Source organism: Cricetulus griseus (assembly GCF_003668045.3).
Source record: "Cricetulus griseus strain 17A/GY chromosome 1 unlocalized genomic scaffold, alternate assembly CriGri-PICRH-1.0 chr1_1, whole genome shotgun sequence".
Classification (NCBI taxonomy): Eukaryota; Metazoa; Chordata; class Mammalia; order Rodentia; family Cricetidae; genus Cricetulus; species Cricetulus griseus.
Genome location: NW_023276807.1, coordinates 147,393,450 through 147,409,564, shown reverse-complemented (window position 1 = coordinate 147,409,564; position 16,115 = coordinate 147,393,450). Strand labels below are relative to the sequence as shown.

Genomic DNA, 16,115 nt, shown 5'->3' with positions numbered 1-16,115 from the left:
AGCCATTTTTAAGTGAGAGTTTGCCTTCACAGAGTCTGTCTGATCCAGAATAGTCTCTACAGCACATGGAACTAGCCAGTGGAAGGGTAAAACACAACAGTGCACTCAAGAACTTCTAGGAGTAGTGGGGTGTTGGTGGTGCACGCCTTTAATCCCAGCACTCAGGAGGAAGAGACAGGCAGATCTCTGTGAGTTTGAGACCAGACTGGTCTACAAGATCAAGTTCCAGAACAACCTCCAAAGCCACAGAGAAACACTGTCTTGAAAAAACAACTGGCTAGCACATATCTCAATGCATTCAACTGCAATGAAAAGCTGGAACACATCCTGCTTTGAAGTAGCTCATTGATCTCCACAAAATAAGGGTTTCAAATACAGCAGAAGAAAGGAGAAACACATCAGGACAGTTTTTAGTTGTTGCTGCTACATCGATACTCACTATCCAAAAATTCACATACATGGCTTGATTTGACACCAAATTACTCAATTTCTGTGAAGAAAATTAACCAACTTCCACATAATGAAAAATGAGACAGTCTCTTCCTCTGGTTGTCCTACTGTATCTTTGTGGCCCAGACTGACATTTTGAAAGATTGAACTCCCTGGGGTTCTTAGCTTTTCCATCAGCCTTTCTATACTGGAGGAAGGAGGGTATAACTGTGATATTATAAACCGCTCTTTTACTTTTTGTACCTGCATTTCTAGTCTACTATGCAGAGCAGCCCTTAAAGCACCAATGCCAGGACACCTGTTTCCAATTTCCAATACATGAATGATCACCCTGCTTTTACACTATGTGCATTCAGAACTGGCGCCTCCACTGTGCCTATCTTTTCAATAGCAGTGCACTAAAGTCACCTGCCACTTAAAGCAGCAAATGATTCAGCTTCATAGAAAACACAAAAGCCATTCAACCTCCAGCCTTCAGATTGTCACAAAGCCAATGGTCTTTATTCATCTGGAGTCAATACATTAATGAGATTTTGATTTCCTGGATAATATAGCTGATTTTTTAATTTTTTTTAAGGAAAAGCATTGAGAGGATAGCTAGCTCTTCACCCAGATGCTTTCTCTTGGGGGGCGAGGAGGGGGACAGGGGTACTTGTATAGTAAATGCCTTAGAGTCCCAGCTGTCTTTGAGCTTGTACTCAAGCCCAGAAGAAAACTGAGCCCACTGGCCTTTCAATCAACCAGCTCCAGAAATCAAAACTCTAAAAACACCAAAGCATACTGACTAGAATGTGCAGCTTTTACAGAAATCTTTTTAAGTGCTCTAAAGTAAATTAAATATGTATCACTACCATTAAAATGTATTAGACAAGAAGAAATGTAAATGTATTTGTAGAAAATGTGGACAAAATACCATTGGAAATAAGGGCGGCATTATCTGTGTAAAAATGATTACCCAAAGTATCATTTTTTTAGCCAATGCAAATATTTACCTGTTTTTTGATGTGAGTGATATTTTAAAGAATAGAATTATTTTCTCATATCTCTGTAAAAGTTGCTTTTAGAATTCAAAGGCTTGACTACATAGACTTTATTCGTTTATGCCTTTAAAAGTCTATGTATTATAAAAAAATTGTTATACATAGAAAAACAGATTCAGATTTAAATTAGGCTTTGAGAGTTTGCTATTTCATCAAATTTTCCCTTAGGAGTTTCAGCTAATTAAACAAATGATTGCAAAATATACCCATGTCAACCCTCCTGGCTCTTACGAAGGACAACTGAAGCCAACTTTCAGTCATCTGTCTTATGGTTACTGGCCTTGGCTTATGCCCTCACTGTATCCCAGGAGACTTATGCACTGTGAGAAAATAAGAGAAACTCTGGATATTCAAGAGAGCATGGGCAGATGAAATCAAATTCCATGTTCCTGCAGTTATTTAGCACTGGAAACTACTCCTCGGGATAAATAATTGATTTCACTTTATCCATAACTATTTTCCTTAGGGCTGGGTTATATCTAAGTGTTGGGGGGGACTGCCTAGCAAACATAAGGCCTGATTTTCAATCCCTGAAACTGAAAAATATAAAAAAAAAAATAGAAAGTGTATGGTCAGGGGTGGGTGGTTAAGAAAAGAGGAAGGGAAAGAAAGGAAAGGAAAAGAATTAAGACAGAGAAAGGTTATGAGATGTCCTAAGCTGCTTGAGCCATTGCTTAAACAGTTTATAATTAATATAAGCCTCTGTGAGTTTATTTGGGGCTAAACGGCTGTGGGATGGGGCAGAATGGAAACATGTGTCTACAGAAAGGAGAGCTTTAAAAAAAAAAAAAACCTACAACTCTGAAGTTAGCTAAAGAGGGACCTTTTCCCCAAGTGGCATTCATGAACATAAACCATTTTAAACCTTTTGTGTCAGGTGCAAACTCAAGACCATGGTGGCTCTTTGTAGATACTTAAGAAAAGTAAGATTTCCCTGAGTGGGTCATTCCATATATTCCATATGAACCTGTTTTTGCCACTCCTCTCTAGCTTTTAAGTGCTGGTGGTGTCATCTATAAAACCTAAACAAAAGAAAATTTCTGTGATGTCTTACATTCATTTTCATGTCCCAAAAGGTGAAAGGGACATGAAATGGGGAGGGGCAGCCAGCTAACCAGCAGTAGGTTGAGAAGAACCAAAGGCTAACTTGTTTTATTGAGTGTCCATGTTAAACTCTTAACTGAAATCCCATGATGCCCACCTGAAAGCCTTGCCTTGTTCTCTGAAGGAAACATCTACAGATCAATGCAAAAAACCTCATGATAGCTCATGATACAGCAATGCTACTAGCTTTCCTCTCCCATCCCCCACTTCCTGTTCCAGGCATCTAACCTAGGGCTTGGAGAGTACTAGGCAAGCACTCCCAGGAAGCTACAGTTCACACTCCCAGATGCCATTTCTAATTGTCACCTATATTTGCTCCTGGTAGTTGTAAGAATCTGTTCCTGAAACCGGTGATTTCTGGAGCGAGATTCTGTTAGTCAATAAATGCTTTTTTATGTTAAGAATCCTTTTTCCTAAGTGTTTGGTTTAAAGAACACAGCAAACCAATGAAGAAAAGAAGAAAAACTCAACAAAGCATGCCTGTTTTAAAGGCGAATGGAAGGAACATGAAAACTACTCTCTCACCTACCTCACTCCCACTCTATTTTTTTTCTTTTCTGTTAATCCAAGGAACATAATCTAGCTGGCACCATGTCTGAGGTTGTAGTTTCTGGGTGGCTAAGGCAGGAGGATGGTTTGTTTTAAGTTAGCTTAAGGGATAGTATGTCCCTATCTCAAAAAACACGACAAAGCAAGAGAAAAGGAAAACAAAATCACTGTATGACTGCAAAAGTTATACTGGTAAAAACACACAGAAAATGTCACACATCCATGATGAAAACAAGGGATAGAAACTGGCCAGGTAGGACAGGCACCTAAGAGTAGTTCCAAGAATGCCCCTGATTTTTGTCCTTGGCTTCAGGTGAGGAATGTCAGAAGGAAGCTCTGGTTTCTTAACTCTTCTCTTTTAAATAGGGCCCCCTGCCTGGAAGTTATCCAAGAGAAAGTGATAGAAATTACATCCAGACACACAGCCCTCTGCTGAGCCCTTTGACATTGGATCTTTCTGGCTTTTTTATCTGTTCCTTAGGTTTCTAAGACAGGAATTATGTAGACCCAGCTCACATATTCGTGCCTGCTTCTGCCTCCCACATGCAGGGATTAAATGAGTGTACCACCATGCCCAGCCGGAATCTCTGGATTTTGACGGCTGTAATGGATTATTATATCTATTCCCCAGCCTGGGTCCATCTAATTGATCTTAGAGTATCATCTTTATAGGTAGGAATGCTTAAGTAACTGAATGAAAAATAAAAGAAATAAAAGGAAAGGCACGAGTGCTCGTAGGTAGGGTGGAGGAGAAAGTTTATTGTAGATAAAAGGGAGAGCATAGCCAAAGGCAGAGACATCTGGAACATGAACTGAGCTGGGTCAAGAGGTGGGTAACTAATATGATTGCATTATATAGGGAAATGCAAGCCAGCCCCCTGGAATGGAGAGTTCGGGGTAGAGAGCAGGGTATGAAAGCCAGGAAGAACCTGTAACAGGTAGGGGCTGAGGGATGCTGGGAGAACTTGGCAGCCAGGTTTGCTTTGATAGGTTAAATAGGCATTCAGCCATTTTTCCCATGGTTTGAGACTTAAGAGTAACCATATAGTCCACCAAGGATGAACCTCATCATCAGTTTTATCCCACCTCCTGTTCTCCTGCAAGGTTAAGTACCAACTTTGTCACACCTTGGTCTCCTGGTCAAAAGAATGGGAGACCCTGGGCCTCCTTGAAGAGTCTATCCAGTTGTGAGTTTTAGCACCTGACTAGGAACCCCTTACACTGATTCCTCAAGCTGACTTCCCAAAGACATGCTAAGGAGACTGGGAGGAATAATTGTCTGCTTAATTAGACAATATTTATTCTTCCTAGAAACCCCTCCTCCATGCAACCTGCCTACTTTCCCAGGTCACTCAGAAAAGCATAGCATTTACTTTTCCTTCTTGCTATCTCCTTGTCTTTCAGCTACCAACCTAAAGCCTAGGCAGACTTTCCCTGACAGTCTGGCCTTTCTCATTCATTCCCATCCCCCATCATTTTCTGGAAGTTCTGAGCCTTCTCCTATGTCACTGACACTTCACCATCACCTTCCCTTGAGCCATATGATGGCTTCCCAAGTGCCATTGCTCAACACACTGCTGCATTTCTAAGATCATGACACAGGAGGGATGCATGGCTATCTCTCTTCCTAGTGCCCAACTCTCTCCTCCTGGAAGCTGGTGAGACTGTTCAGCTTGCCTGCCCTTAAATTTTTAAAATTGCCCTCAAGGCTCCTTCACAACCCAAGGAGGAAAGCCCCACATTTCACGGGTAACATTACAGCAAACATTGAAAACTACCACTTAAGGTGCAACCACTTTATTTATTTATTTGTTTATTTATTTTTGTTTTGTTTTGTTTTGTTTTTAGGTTTTTTGAGATAGGGTTTCTCTATGTAGCTTTGGAGCCTGTGCTGGCACTCACTCTGTAGACCAGGATGGCCTTGAACTCACAAAGATCTGCCTGCCTCTGCCTCCCAAGTGCTGATATTAAAGGCTATGCCACTGACACCTGGCGGTGCAACCATTTTAAACACTACAGTAGAACCCTTTTCAGAGAAGCTCCCACAATACAGCAGGTGCTTATTTTCAGTATCAAATTTCATGCTAGGTTCTTGGCAGTGAACCTCTATTTCTGTACAGATTGTGCCTTCTAGGCACTTCAAAACAGTATGCAAGGTAAGTTACAGGTAGAGGCTCTCATTTTCATGAAATTTGGACAAATTCATTAAGAATTTAGATGATCTCTTCAGATCTTTCCTTAGGGCGAACATATCCTGTTTGCTTCTAAACAGAAAAGTAATGTTTGTTTGCTTGCTTGCTTTTCATTCCTTTCTCCTTTTGTTTGTTTGTTTTGTTTTTGAGAAGCAAGGTGTCACTCTATAGACCAGGCTGGTCTAGAACTCACTGTTAGCCTAGTTAAACTCACCAATGATCCTTTTGCTTCAGCCACCGCAATGATGGGATTATAGGAAAGAATCATCGCACTAGTGGTGATTTGATCAAGAATTGTCCCACAGAGTCTTAGAATGCTTAGATCCCATTGGTGGTGCTGTTTGAAGAGCTTTTGGTAGTAGGTAGTACAGCCTTGCTAGAGGAAGTTTGTCACTGCGAGAGTATTCATATTATTTAAAAATAATAACCTTCCCTACTTCCAGGATGCTCTCACTACTTCAAGCTTGTATTTCAAGATCTAAACTCTCAGTACAGTGCTCCAGCCACCATGTCTGCCTGCTGGTTCTTCCCCACCATTATGGACTTCAAGCCCTGGAAGCATAAACCAAATTAAGTCCCTCTACAAGTCTTGGACATGATGTTTTGTCACAGCCATAAAAAAGTAACTGGTACATTTGCCCTTTTATTATTTATTTTTGTGTGTGATAAAGATTATTTGGTGGATAAGAGGGTTGTGATTTTTCAAGTTTTCCAGTACTAGACATTTATGTGTATGTATTAGATGTTTGGTTTTATTAACCAATGTAACTTATTTGTACATTTTCATATTAATTTATTTTATATAACCTTCTGTGTTCACAGGTAGCTTCAATTTGCTTCATACATAGTTCTAGTAAATAGAACAATCCTGAGTTTATCTGCTTGATAATCTTATATTAAATAGAATCCTAAGATCAATGTTTAACTGCCACAAGTCGGCCAAAAACATTTCCTGTTTATTTCTGTTTCTTTTTATAACTTAACTTCACATTACATCTGGTAAATAATATTAAATTGCTGGGAACACTTTTAAAATAGCTTCAGAAACTGAGTTTATGGTTTCTTGGTTTTAAATGATCTCTGAATGCAAGGAGACTGTCAGGGTGGTTCATGACTTTTCCTTTCTCTACTGTTCAGGATAGAATTCAAAAAGTTCAGCAGCCATTATTATACATCACAATGAGGAATTCACTCAGCTTGAAGTCTAGATAATGAGATTCATGATGGGGAGGATTTGTAGAGAAGAAAACCAACTTTGTTAATAACAGCAAAGACAATTCTACAGTTCCTCTACTGAAAAAGATGACTCTCTTCTTCAAGCCTATCAATGGAGTTTCCTTCCATTTGGTTTTAGAACAATGTATGGTCACTTCCACCCTCACCCTGAGAAATGCAGCTAATTGACTAGTAATAGCATTGTAATCTTATGTTCCTTGAAGACTATCATGGATGTTATCCTCCAGTGGTATTCTAAGAAATACTCATGGGAGCCCTTGAAAACCCAAAGCCAGCATGACAAATACTTCTGGTGAAGAGCTTTTGATTCAGTAGATGCTGACAGAAACCTTCTTGGAGTGTCTCTAACAGCAGTCATTTTCTGGAGGTAAAACTAGATAATGATTTCTGGGCAACTTGTCAATATTCACCTGGCCCCCATTGCTTCAAGGCATGTGGAGAAGGGGAACATTAGTCAGAGAACATGGGCTGGGTCGAGCAGCTTACCAATCAGAGGGAGGGAGAGAAGGAGGGAGAGTGGGAGGTAGGAAGAGAAAAAGAGAGAGAGGGAGAGGGATCAGGGAGAACCCCTACAGTCAAGTCTCACTTCCTAAGTTTCTATGATACCCAACACCTAGTCAAATTATGAATCCATCCATGGATTGATACATTGATGGGATCAAAGCTTTCATGATCTACTCACTTCACTTCTCCATAGCCCCACTTCTGAACAGTGCTGTAGTTTGGTGCCTGGATATGCATGCATACATACATACATACATACATACATACATACATACATACATACATATACATACATACATACATGGATTTTTTGGAGATAACATATATCCAATTATAAGAAGGGAAGCTTCAAGGGAGACTCAAGAGAACAAAAGGACCACACATCTACATTCTGATAAGTTTTATAACCCTGGAAAAGTTAAAAACACCAGTGAAACCTAGGAAGACAGACATGGTCTTCTTTATTTCCCGTTGGTTCTCCTAAGTACCTATTTTTCTTTACTGGAGTAACCATAAAACCCTTCCTCTCCCTTCTGAAGCTAAGGCATATAACCATCAAGTTCTAATCACCAATTCAGATTACCCATTTCTGAGCCACCAGTGTATACAAATATTTACATATGTATTACACATGTAAATTAACCTTTTCTCTTGTTAAGATGTCTGTCTTGATCAGACATCTTACTGTGTCTGTGAAGAAACTTACTGTGAAGAAACACCATGAACATGGTGGCAACTCTTATAAAAGAAAGCACTTAATTATATCTTACTTATAGTTTCAGACGTTTAGGCCATTATCATGGCATGGAATATGGTGGTACAAGGCCATAATGGTGCTGGAGAAGTAGTTCTAAATTTCTACATCCAGATTAGCAGGCAAGAGGGGGAGGGAGGGAGGGATGGAGGGAGGGGGAGAGAGAGAGAGAGAGAGAGAGAGAGAGAGAGAGAGAGAGAGAGAGAGAGAGAGAGAGAGAGGACACCTGACTGGGATTTTGAAACCTCAAAGCCTACAACCAGGTCCTGTAAGAGTGCCACACCTACTTCAACAAGACCACACCCCTAATCCTTCTCAAGTAGTGCTACTCTCTGATGACTAAGCATTCAAATATCTGAACCTGTGGGGGCTATTCATATTCAGACCACCACAATAGCGTTTGTCAGTTTAATTCAAAGACCTCAGCAGTTAACCCTTACACTAATATTTTGTTATCTCTAATATTTTATACTGTGCATACACACACACACACACACACACACACACACTCACACACACACACACAAACCACAATAACTGGTTACTATTTACAGTCTTTTGCAGTCCTAGTTATGGCATCAAAAGCTGGATAAGTAATTTTTATATCTCTCAGTCTTGGCATATTATTTATCAATTTTTGATTTGTGTATGTGGGAGATATCCTGCCATAGCATGCAAGAGGAGGTCAGAAGACAATGTGACATGCAGAATTACATTCTCAATTCCCACCACTGGCATTCCTGGGTCCAGGCTTGGTGGCCCCACTGAGCAATGCTGCCAGCTCCAGTCTTGGAATTTTATTCTGTAGTATGAATAAACAAATATACCTTGGATATTTTCATAAGAACTAGAAATAACCTGGAAGAACAGCAGTAGAATTACCATTAGTCAGTCACACACTTATTTTCATTCTAGTTGCTAATAGAATTTCTAACATTGTTCTGACTTGGAAATTTGTACACTGTCTATGACTAAATTAGGCATATAACCATCAAATTCCAATCATTTGCCCAATGTTACCCCTCCCTGAGTCAGCTATGCAGCCTATCATTTGCATGTGAATTATACCCGTAAATTAACCTTTGAGTTATTGACTTGTATATCGTTGGATCTGGTTAATTTCCATGTGTCACATTATTTTTTTCTTATATGCAACCTTTTTATTTTATTTTAATTTTTGGTGTTTTGAGACAGGGTTTCTGTGTGTACCTTTGGAGCCTATCCTGGCACTTGCTCTGTAGACCAGGCTGGCCTTGAAGTCAGAGAGATCCACCTGCCTCTGCCTCCCAAGTGCTGGGATTAAAGGCATGGGCCACCAACACCCGACACTACTTTTTTTTTTTTTTGGTCTTTCGAGACAGGGTTTCTCTGTGGCTTTGGAGGCTGTCCTGGAACTAGCTCTTGTAGACCAGGCTGTCTTGAAATCACAGAGATCTGCCTGCCTCTGCATCCCAAGTGCTGAGACTAAAGGCATGCACCACCACCGCCTGGCCCAGCACAACCTTTTTAAATAATAAAGTTTAAAATAAAAACAGTCTAACATGGATTTCAATTTTTCTTCTAAAAGACAACATGACTCCTACAATTACAGTTGTATGGAAGCTGAGTAAAAGTCACATTTTAAATTACATGTTTATAAAAGTAAAGATTTTACATGACAGAATAAATGGAAATCACCAATTTTTTCTCAATCAAGAACATAATAAAAATTTCCATAGAAGTAAATTTGCTTGATAAATACAGTGATTTAAAAACAAAATGATAATAAGCACTATAATAAGTATTCATGAATATCATTGTTATTCAAGAACAAACATTAGCATACAGAAGACATTTGGCTTCTACATGACTTTGACTTAAAAATATGGGTACTTCAGACTTCTAGTTTCAGAAATACATAATGTCATCAATGACACAAATCAAATTTTACTGACAAAGCAGAATGAGACTGTAAAATCTCCTATCTTTCAGTTAAAAAAATCTACTCTGAATGTAGAGAAGAAAAGAACATATCAACAAAACTACAGTGGGTTTTGAAAGGAAACTCTACATTTAAATTCTTTCCTCTTGGTTTTTACAGCTTTTTTTCCTACAAGGATTCAAAACATTCCACCACAAATATTATTTCACAGTACACAGCATAATGAGTTTATATAGCCAGAGAAGAATGTAATCTCAGAATATGTTTCTCATCAATCATGGAATTTTGAAGCTTAAATGTAATGAATTGTTTTTCGAGGTTAAAAAACTAAAATGTTAACTAATCTATTCAAACCAGGAAAGAAATTAAACCTTAGAAGTGAGATCACTTAAAAAATCACAATTTTGTTCTGTTGGTTAAATATTCTTCAGTCAAATTCTTTTGTTGTTTGCTGCTGGGTAAAAGGTCTCATGTAGCTCAAGCTGGTCTTGAACTCACTGTCTATCAGACAGTGGTCTTGAACTTCTTTTGATCATTTTGTTTCGACCTCAAAACTGCCATGCATATAGGTGTATGTCACTACCCCCAGCTCAACAATCAATTTCTGAAAATAAGCCTAATTATTCCTTCCAAATTCCCAGTAGTTTAATGTTTCTTATTAAATAATACATATACATATATCCAATAAGGAAGAGCCAATAATTTTCAGGTCTGAATTTATAAATGCTATTATCTTAGAGCCTTTTCACTTAAAGTATACACAGTCTGTATAAATTACAATTAGACTATAGACTTCTTCATCTTGCTATTGCAAATGATGGCTATGGTATTTCCTAACACATGTTTCCTTTACAATTTATTTGTAAAATTTCCCTCCTTGTTTTCTCTTTTACGTTTAAATAAAATATGGTGAATAAATGTAATTTTTTGAATTGTCTTATCCATCAGTAAGTAGTAAGCTCATTGATCGAAGTATGCCTGTACTGATTATTTTGTTTTATTCTCTTATTTGAAGTGGAAGTTTACATTCAAAGTGCTCTCTTATGTCCACCTATTTTTAATGTCGAATCAATCAAGTGCCCTTGCAAGAATTTGACCAGTTATTTTTTTACACAGAATTTCATTGCAGCTCTCTTTTTTCTTACTACTCATGATGATTCTCACTTGCTTTTATTTGCAATGTGGTCTTTGTACAAACAAACAAATTAAAACAAATTTGAGCTGGATATAAATAAAAACACATTTATTTTAGCTTCGGAGGTAGCAATATTACTTGGTGGTTTGTGTTTTGTAAACAAAACCCCTCTTATTTTGTCTCCAGACACTCCAGAGACTATAGCTTGGTATAAACCTGATGATCAAAACTGGGGGGAAATAAATGACTTTGGACCAAGACAAACAATTTTGTCAATAACATTCCACATAATGAAGGTAGCATTTTGAAGAGGCAAATCCAATATAGCTGGGAATAAAACACTGTAGCTGGTTGGTAGGCTCTGAGGCCCACTGTGTTGTGTGCTACTGGGATCACTTTAGGGCTCAGCAATGTGAACTTAGTTTGAAATTTTGGGGGTTTAGTTGTTGTTGTTGTTATTGTTGTTGTTGTTGTTTGCATCCATGCAGCCAGCCAGTAAAGACTTCTGCCCTCTTCAGGATACTTGCCAAGGGTTCAAACTTTGAAACCAGCCCTCTGGGTCAGTTCTTTTGGGAAGCCTGCATAGCTAGAGTCTCAGAGATACCCAGTCTCTCAATGTGAGCTTTGACCAGATAAACCCTAGCAGTACTGCTATTGAGTTAGTTATGTAAAGATGCCCCTCAGTCACTCAAGTGACAGGGTTCTTATAGAGACTCATGTGTGACTGTGACCACCAGTGTCTGTTGAGAAGAGAGCTTAGAGGTAGCCACGGATAATTACAGACTGATAATTGCATTCCTTCACAGTTGCCCAGCTTTCCATTTTCTAGGATATTAGAATTAAACCTCTTTGTCCCTCATTGAGCATCTTCCTCTCATTTCTCCTTGGGGGAAAAATGATGTGAATGATGTCTTTTCAAAAATGCAGTTTCCTTTCAAAGCTCTGGCAAAGAGGTTAATGATCTTCTGCCACCTTGCTTCATCGAGAGTGGCAGAATGTGGGCTCTAACAGATGGAGGACAGCCAGGTCAGAGAGCTTGAAACACAGACAGGATCTCCTGTTTGGCATCTCTAGTCTTTCACACACACGGGACAATTGTAATGTAGGGTTGGAATCTAACAGAGAAGTATTGGGGTAACATCTATTTTTTGTTATCACTTTGTTGATATTTTCCTGTTTCGTAACATTTGGTTTCTCCATAACAGGGCTGGACAATAGTTTTATTTATGGTTAAACAGCCTTTGAGATTTCCTTTCCCAAGGATTTGGTTTTATTGCTCCAGTACTGGAGTCCTTATTGGATAGCAGTTTAGAAATCCCTAAAAGGATCTCCACAGAGAGTAACTTCAATTGGAAGCCTTGACAGGAGCTGAATATGTCTCTAGCAGAGATCTTGAGAAAGGAATGATGCATTTCTAACTGCATTTTTCTTAGTCTAAAGGAAAAGGGCTAGAAGGTTGTACAGATGCCAGCAGGGAACATTAGTTCTTAAAACCCACAAAGTACTAGTTCATCGCCTTCTTTTTATTTCCCTCAGCTCTGCTTTCACAAACCCAACCTTTTCCTCTTGCTGTCTCTTTTAAACAGCACCTATTGATGTTGTTACCGTTAGCTGTATACTTGTTTATGCTGAGAAGGCTTTGTTTTCAGCTACAGTAAGAAACACATAATATGAAATCTGTTCTCATAGGATTTTTGAGAAGATTTATTTATCTTCTCAAATAGGAATGCTTTGCCTGTATGTATGGAAGCACACCACGTACATATCTAGTGCCTGAGGAGGCCGGAGGAAGTCCAACCTCCTGGAACTGGAGTTAAGGATGGGTATGAATTAGCATGAAGGTAAGTAAGGGAACTGAACCCAAGCCCTCTGCTCTGAACTGGGGATGAGCGTCTCTCCAGGCTCCTCCCCATCCAACTTTCAACTCTATTGCACCGTATTACCAGCTGTGTGTTCACCAATAGATAGCAGATGCCTGAAGAGAAATTTTGTTTTGTTTTTCTCAACAGCATTATTATGAAGCCATAATCAATCTTGTGTATTAGTAAACAAAGGAATTCTATGTACTACTTTAAAGAGATGTGTATTGAGTAACATATCTAAACATAGAATTCTTTATTAAATGTGACCCACTCGTCATTACACTCTTTTCAAAACTTCACACATAGAAAATGTTTTATATTCTAGAATTCTAAAAGCAGCACCACTCAATTTTATGTGCTAAGGTGACAATTTAGGGAAGAAGGAAATTTACGGTAAAACGAATCTGAATGGACTCTTCACTTGTCTGGCCAGTAACTCCGGAGGGCAACTGATCATAAATTAAATGTCTGACATTCAGTAATAGATGATTATATCTGACATAATGAAGTTATAATGGAAGGTGTCTGCACACTGCTTGACTATTAAGTGCCCATTTATTGTCCCTGCACCAGGTGTGGTGCTGATAGGCTATACAAATCATCCCTAAGAAATGTCAAAATGGGCTCCTTTGCTGATAAAGTACCACACATGTTTATTAATAGAGCAGCTTGTCTTAGGACTGGCCCATCTGCTCATTTAAAACAAATCTTTTTCCTATAAATATTTCAGTTAAGAGCATGACCAACAGCAATGGTTTTGACAGCAATAGGAACAGAAAGGGAAGAAGGGAGAAAAAAGGAACATGGTGGAGTTTAAATAAAGAGTCTGCTTCTACTTTTGCCTTCAACATGCTCTTGGAGGAAGAGGGAGTGAAGGAGCTTTACATATGCCCTTTGGCTTAGATTAGGGCTGCAGGAGTCTAGGCCATCATAAGCAGTCTAAGCTCCAGCTGTGCTAAATCCAGGTGGGAAATGGCAAATTTCACCAGTGTTTTCAAAGTACGTATTTCAATAAAGTAGAAAATTAGGTACTCAAGCCATCCTTCAGAGCAGTAGTTCATACTTACTTAAACTCATTGGAAAATATTTTAATGACAGATTTTATAAAAAAAAAAAAAGAATGCTACTACAGATTTGGTAGGGGTGGGGTAAATTTTAAAACTGTAGGTTTGCTTTTAGAAACTCATTTTTGTTTTTGCACAATATTCACGGCACTGAACATTTTTATATAACTGCAGAATACAACAGAAGCCACATTTGAATGTTTACTTCTTTTTCTTTTTTTTTTTTAATTGTCTTTTGAGAGTACCAGAAGTAAAAGGCTTAGACATTCTCCGTCTGGCACCTGGGATTTTCTATACTTGCAGGGCAACCATAAGTTCCATGTTTTGTCTTTTAGAATGATTTTATCTATTTTTTTTATCTAATTCATGTTGTTTGTGTGCCCTGAGGTGCTCTATCAAATGAACACACAGATTTGAAGTAAAGAAGGAAAATTGTTGAAAATGCTGAAACAAAGGAAGTGCATGAGCCATTTGGTGACTGGAGGTGGTGTTCACTTTGAGCTTTGGCTTCATTTCTTCATTCATTAAAAGATAAATAAAGCCTGGCAGGCATGGCTTTTCATTCCAGGAAAGATCTTTATCAGACTCAGTATCATATAAATCTAGCAGTCATACTTTTCTAAATAAATTACATCATGGGATAACTAACAACCTGATAAAGAAGGGTCAATTCAATTACTTAGAAAAGGCTAAAGGTCCCAGATACTCTTGAAATTATTTTGCACATCTCCTGAAATCTGAAAGGAAACATTTTCTTATCATATTTCATGTTGCACATGCTTCCTCAGAATTAGAAATGGGCAGTCATTAGCACTGACATACATTGCCCTAGTCTTCCAGAAAACTATCAACATCTACTAGAATTATCCAAACTAGAAATCAAGGAATTATATTTGTCTCTCAGCACAGCCAATATAGCCAAACAGTATCGTCTACAAATCTATCATGCCTTCTTCTTTTACCACTACTGTTGATAAGCTCACACTCCTGATTACCTTTTATGAAATAAACTATTAATTCTGTCTGCTCACAGTCAACCCTTACCTTAGCACCAGAGTAAATATTCCCAATGCAGAGACAGTATCATGAGTGTTTTCTATATAGGAAGTTCTTGGAGTTGTCTCATTGTACTCAGGAAATGTAGAATGACTAGCATCAGTCACAATGACCCAGTGTCTCAATTACAATTCCTGTGTAGCTCTTGTCTCAGTTCACCAGATTGTTTGTTCACAATGAAGACTTATTAACTGCTAGAGTCAATAAAGACTACACCGACACTAGATCATAGCCTCGAAATCTACCAACCAAGAGTCTAAAACCATTTTTTGCTCGAGTAGTATTCAATATGCTTGCCTAGTGAGAGAAAGTGACTCCAGGCTTGGCAAATGTGGGCTTTTTTGCTGGCTATCTGCTAGGAGTATATGCTCTGTTTCTACAAAGGAAATATAATCCTCGGGCATTTATTGGAATGCAAGCCTGTGCTTCCTCAGGCACTGCTAACAGGGCCCAGACTTGGTCCTGAGGGTCAAATTTGTCTGTTTCCAAGTGTTTTTTGCCATAACTGAATCAGAGAAGTCACACATTACCTAAGGGCCAGTAGCTAATGTGGAAAATGGAGGAGAAAGAAAGGGATTCTTTGGAGAACAGCCCTGGAAGGAGGGAACTCTGTAAATGAGATTTTAAGGAAAGGCCACACCAGTATGATTGGATTTACTTCCCTCTGGGCCAGTTTCCACCTTGTAGCTAGAGTCATCTTTTAAAAATCAAAATCAGATTATGTAGTACTATGTGTAAAAACCCATAAGGGACATTCACATCTCTTAAAATAAAAGCCCCTACTCCTCTTTCATGGTCTAGAAGGACCTGTATGGTCAATTAATGGGGTAGGTCCCTCATCTATGTTCCAGAAATGATCATACCCATTTATTGGGCTTTTCTTTAAAGAAAAATAATACTACATTTTCTTTCTCTCCTTTGTCTGCTTCAAGATAGTGAAATTCTGACCAAGTCTATCCATGTGCATATAGGAGGCCCCAGTAAGCATTTTTGCTAATGAACAAATGAATACTATGGATTTCTCATTTCAGAGAACTTTTGATACACTATCCTTAACTTTAATTATGGCTAACTGATATTTCATTATTCCAGTTTTGGTTCAGGTATTGTATCACCTCATCTGAGCAGCTTTTCTTGACCATCTGCAATGCATCACTTCGTAGCTATCACAATAATTATAATCTTGATGGTTTAAATCAATAATTCTTCTATCATTTACTTTTCTCACCACAAAGTAAAGTCAATGAG

General features: G+C 38.5%; 1 protein-coding gene across 11 annotated transcripts in view; it reads right to left on the bottom strand.

The window, feature by feature from the left end:
• Adgrl3 (adhesion G protein-coupled receptor L3) overlaps positions 1 to 16,115 on the bottom strand; it is a 446,202-nt gene that overhangs the window by 211,337 nt on the left and 218,750 nt on the right. The window lies entirely within an intron of this gene.